The 5657-nt window shown below is 46.0% G+C and overlaps 1 pseudogene across 1 annotated transcript; it reads right to left on the bottom strand.

The window, feature by feature from the left end:
* Positions 1 to 2090: 2090 nt before the first annotated feature.
* LOC308438824 (small ribosomal subunit protein eS24-like) lies at positions 2091 to 2517 on the bottom strand (annotated as a pseudogene). Its single transcript has one exon. The product of its transcript is annotated as a small ribosomal subunit protein eS24-like (transcript).
* Between the last annotated feature and the right edge of the window lie 3140 nt (positions 2518 to 5657).

Raw genomic sequence — 5657 nt, 5'->3', positions numbered from 1 at the left:
CAGGGTGTACATATCCTCTATAAACTACGCCTGTCTGACCGGGACCAGTGTTTGAGTGCTTTGTGAGGCAACTCCTGGATCCCAACAAAAACATTTGCAATTTGAAGATTATTGTTTATTCCTGTATGGAAAATTCACTTAATATTATCAAACTGTAGATAACTTGAGGTCACTGAAGCCACAGGAGAAAGAAAAGCTGGAGGTAGGGGGTACTGTATTCCAGAGTTGTGTGGACACCGCTCTTGCTGCCCAGGGAAGGCATGGGTTGCGTGGATAGCCACATAGGTAGACCTAGCTGTGTGAGAAGCTGGAAAACTTACTCTCTAGTCTTTCCAGAGAAACAAATAAACAAACTAGCAATTAAAGGTTCTGCAGGACATGAGGTTAAATGCCAGTGACCATAATTCTGGAGGCTGAGGCAGGTGGGCCTCAAGTCTGAGGCCAGCTTAGGTCAAAGAGTGAAACAATATATTTAATTTTTTTTAAAAGAATCTGTTGATAAGTAAAAAGAGAAATGAGGGGAAAGAATGGCTCTGGCCAACTGTAAAAGTATCTTCTCTTTGTCTGCTGGAATTGTTGTCTCTGAGGCATCCACTACTAGTCCATCCACTACTAGTCAAGGCCTAGTCCCTGAAGCTACTAGCCTCTGTACACTCTTACTAGGCTTAGAATGTTTCTAGCCTCTGAGACTTACAGCTGGAAAAGCTCACCCTTTCTAGTTCTTTCTGACCTCTGACTGGCTGGTCAACTCAGCTGTCCTGGCTCAAACTCCTCTCCATGCTGACTGATTCAAACTGACTTCTTTAAACGCCTGGATGAGCTCTGCATGGCCTCATCCTGACTTTGGCAATCTGTTCGAATTTTCTGGCTCCTTCTCATTCTCTGGTTTGTTTTGTGTCTAGCTTGCTCTCTCCCCCTTTCTCTCTCTCTCTCTCTCTGCAACCTGTCTCTCTGGTAAAACTGCCCCCTTTTACCTTTTCTCTTTGCTTGCTATCTCTTAGCTTCCTTTTCCTCTCTGTTCTCCTGAGAGTTACGCATATCTGATTCTGTCAAATCTTTCTCTGATTTATCACCTTGTCTGCCCCTCCATGTAGGACTCTCAAGCATGGGTGCTTCCTTCTACGAACTAACAAGACCTTCACTGTTTGGGATTAAAGGTGTGTGTTAAGGGCAGGTCCATGTTCAGCCAGAGAATCCACACTGCTGGATTAAAACCCTCGACAGCCAACAGAGATTCCTGTCCCACTTCACACTACCCTCCTTCTTGTACCACACACTGGGCCTGGTGACCAGTTCCCAGGGAGGGCACTGATGTTTAAACAGGAAGCTCCAAGTAAGTATCACACAGCAAGTACCAATTCCCTGCTTTCAGGAACCTGCCAGTGACCTGCCTCGAAAGACCTGCCTCGAAAGACCTGCTTGCTCTTCTTGAAGATATATATATTCTTGTGTGTGTGTGCGTGTGTGTGTGTGTGTGTGTGTGTATAGTCTTGTATATATATAATTCTTGAATATATATGTTCTTGTATATATATATTATTCTTAAATATGTATATTATACTTGAGTATATATATTATTCTTGAATATATATATATATATTATTCTTGAAAAAAATGTATATTTCCCCATGAGACAGGGCCTTATATGAGGCCAGGCTGGCCTCTAAAACTAACCATGCATTCAAAAATAATCTTGATAGATCCTCTTGACTCAACTTCCCAACTGCTGAGCTTCTATGCATGCCTCCCCACACCTGGCTACGTGTTATGTTTGGAGGCAGAGTCTCCCTGCACTTGCCCTGACTTCAGAGCTCTCTCACTGAATTAATGCTATTCCATAAGCTGAGTGGACCCTTCAGAGCCAGCCAGAAACTAAACATTGTTTGGCTCCACCACAAGTTTTAGCATTTGTTGTTTTCTTTGCTTTCACCCAGGGTCTCATGCAACATGTTCTCCTGGAACTTGGGCTGTTCCTGCTTCCTGCCAAGTGTGCATCAGAGTCAATCTGGAGTTCTAGAACTTTCTCTCTCTCTCTTTTCTTTGTAGAAGCTTTTTAGTTTATTTGTCCTCTCAGAAACCTGCACATCACACTAGATCATCAAGTCACTGCAGATCCACTTCTTTGGCTTTTTGCCAGCACCGACATTGGCCTTTGCAGCCCCCTGACTTTCTTCAATCTGTCCTTGCGTTCCTTTCGCTGTTTGCAGAGGTCTTCTTCTCATAGAGACCATGTCTTGCTAGTCTGTCTTAGGCTCCTTCTTCTTTGCATAATCTAAGGAATCATAGGTCATAGGTCATGCCAAAGCCAGTTGTCTTACCACCACAGAAGTGGGTTCTGAATCCAAACACAAAGATGACGTCTGGTGTGGTTTTGTACATTTGAGCTAGCTTTTCCCGAATTTCTGTCTTCCGTACTGTTGCCTTCTCAGGACGAAGGACACCAATGTCTGTCTGTTTCCTCTCAAGCAGATGCTTCGTCATGAACTTCCTGGTCCTGATGGCCATGGTGTCATTCATAATGGCTATGGTGCCAGAGCTGTAGAGGAGGAAAAGAGGACCGACCGCTCACTGCTGACCATTCATACCAACGTGCACTGAGTTCTAGAACTCTTCAGTGGCCTCGCGCCAGTTCTTTCTGTTGCAAGGGGCAGGTGTGAATAAGACGTAGTTCTGTGTATCAGACGCCATGGCGGGTGAGGTCAGTAGGTTAGCACTTAGTCCTGCCTCTGTGGAAAGATGTACGGAGGGCACTTGGGTGAGCCTGAGCCAGCCCGAGTTTGCCCGCAGTCCAGTCCACCCTGACTTTTGGGTTTCAGATTGACCGTCCAGCAGGTACCGTCCAGTCTGTCCTTCCTCATAGTCAATGACATAGTCTCTCTCTTCCTGCTTCTGTTTCATGCTGTTATAAAATACAGCTGCCTAAAACTCAGCTCCCATGACTGCATCCCACACGGGGTGTCCAAACTAAATGTGAGAACCAAGAAAAAAAATTAGCAGTAGTGAAAAGCAAAGACCAAACCTCTATTCAAAATAAAACGGACGGAATCCCAAGGGTTATGTCCCGTGACTTGACTGCGGCCTCGGTTCTGAACACTGACTAGCTGTGCTTTGTGCTGTGAGCCATCCTAACTGGTAATGCTGGTGGTACCGCCTGAACCACCTCAAGTCACACCTCAGACCGTCGTATGATGGGAGCCAGCATTCCTTTGCTTGTTCGTCGCCTTGCTGAACATACAGTTTTCACCTTTACAGAAACCAAAGTTTCTCGTGGAAAACAAAGTCTCTTAGTGCCGTTGCTCAGTATGGAAATATTAAGTGCATCGAGTTGTGGTAAGGTGTTCGATTTTAAACATAGCTGTTTGAATTTCGACTCATAGGAAATAAAAACATTGAGTAGGTGGCTTGGGAGGCTGGAAAAACGGCTCAGTAGTCCGCAGTACGGCTGTTCCTGCAGTCACTATGTTCCCAGCAACTGATGGGGCAGCTCACAACCACCTGCAACTTCAGCTCCAGGGGATCCAGTGCTCTTTTCTAATGTTCACTGACACCTCCACATGTATGGTACATATTCACACATTTATACACACTCACACACACATATTCACACACACACTCACATACACACTCACACACACATATTCACACACACACACATACATACTCACACATATATACAGACACACACACACATATTCACACACACACTCACATACATACTCACATACACACACACACACACACACACACACACACACACACACACACACACACAAATGGTGTTAGATCTCCAGGGACTGGAGTTACAGATAGTTGTGAATTGCCATGTAGGTGCTAGTAATTGAACCTGGGTTCTCTGGAAGAGCAACCAGTGCTCTTAATGACTGAGCTATCTCTACAGCACCAAATTATATCCTTAATTTTTTTTCTTGGGACTGGGACAGAATTTCAAAAAATGATCCAAAATATCATTCTGCCACCTGGCCCCACATACTTATGTGAAATGGCCCTCTCAGCTTGGGAATTTTTAAATGAATTTATCAATTAACTATGAAAATTATGAAGCTGCTTAGTGCCCTGTAGTATAATAATTTTAGCTCTAATTTAAGTCTTTATGTAAAAATAAACAAGCCCATCCATCGCGGCATGTAAACTGCTTTCTTCTTTAATAAGTAGTAAAATTATATGTATTTTAAAAGATTGTTTTAAAATGAGTTTCTTTATGACTTACCATGAGTAAATGTTTGATTTGCACATTGCTTTTCTATACATATACACCCAGAGTTACACAAAACTTCTGCAATGAACAGGTGCCATTAGTGGCAAAATTAATAATAATAATAACAATAAAGAAGTCCTCCTGAAAACGCTGCAGTTGCTGAAGGAGTCAGAAAGAGTTGTAAGGTGGAGCAGGCTAACACCTTAACACAGGAACAGCACTTGCAAAGGCTCCAGGAAGTAGCCTAGCCTGGCTCCTTCCTCCCCCACAGCTAAAGGTAAAAGTTAGTTTATGTAAATTAGGGTGCACATTTTTAAAATAAGATTTATTTATTATATATGAGCACACTATAGCTGTCTTCAGACATACCAGAAGAGGACATCAGATCCCATTACAGATAGTTGTGAGCCACCATGTGGTTGCTGGGATTTGAACTCAGGACCTCTGGAAGAGCAGCCAGTGCTCTTAACCACCGAGCCACTCTCCAGCCCCTATGGAGCACATTTTATTACCTGTTAGAAGCCAGCCTGAGCTCTATAGCGAGTTCAGAGCCACCTAGGACTGCAGAGTGAGACCATATTTCAGTAAACACCAGGGGCTGGGGTCCGGGGTGAGGCTAGGGACACCATTTAGCAAACTTGGCACCACAGATCTATGATTCTAGGACTCAGGAATGGAGGCAGGGGGATCAGGAGTTGGAGGCCAGCCTGGGTTACTTGAGACTCTGACTATAATACATAAGCAGATTGTTGATTTAGACTTTAAATGTAAAACTTTTACATGTATATACGTATGTAGGCACAAGTGTCTATATCACATGTGCAGGTTGGAGGACAAAGTGAGGGAGTCCTTTCACCTTTGGGGATGGATGGAACTCTGTCCTACAAGCCTAAGCAAGGGCCCTGTGGCTCCCCTTTTCTCCTATAAGAAAGCCCCAAGCCAAGACCTGAGATCACAGGAAAGGGTGTTTGCGCATATGAGTATGCGTGTGCGTGATGGGTCTGCGGAGTGTAGGTGTCCCTAAAGCCAAGACTGAAAAACACAGCTTGGAAAACGAGGGACTCCAGCGAAAGTTAGTTATTCTCGGTGCCACGGAGTGCGGCACAGGGCCACCTGCAGCGTTCATGCGTCTCGGCCAGCACGTCCTGAACGCGTAGTAGCTAAGGTTGGGGACTTGCCATCTGCAACCGTGCTAGGGTCACGTAAGTTCAAGGAAGTGGCCCCACAGCGCCCGGGGCCGAGTGCTCAGCCCACACGCGCCGCGGGGGTCGCCACGCTCCGGGCTCGCCCACGTGGGCACGGGCAGGTGGGCGCGGGAGGCGGCAGCCGGGAAGGGGGCGTGCCGCAGGTGGGGCGGGGCGGGGCCGGGGGCGGGGCGAGCGCGGTTCCGGGATCCGGGTCCGGCCTCGGCCCGAGGCCGCGGGGCGCAGCTAGCGGGTGC

The sequence above is a fragment of the Micromys minutus genome (genome assembly GCF_963924665.1).
Source record: "Micromys minutus genome assembly, chromosome: 28".
NCBI classification, from domain to species: Eukaryota; Metazoa; Chordata; class Mammalia; order Rodentia; family Muridae; genus Micromys; species Micromys minutus.
Note: the sequence above shows the minus strand (reverse complement) of the source record. Positions and strands in the feature narration are given on the sequence as shown.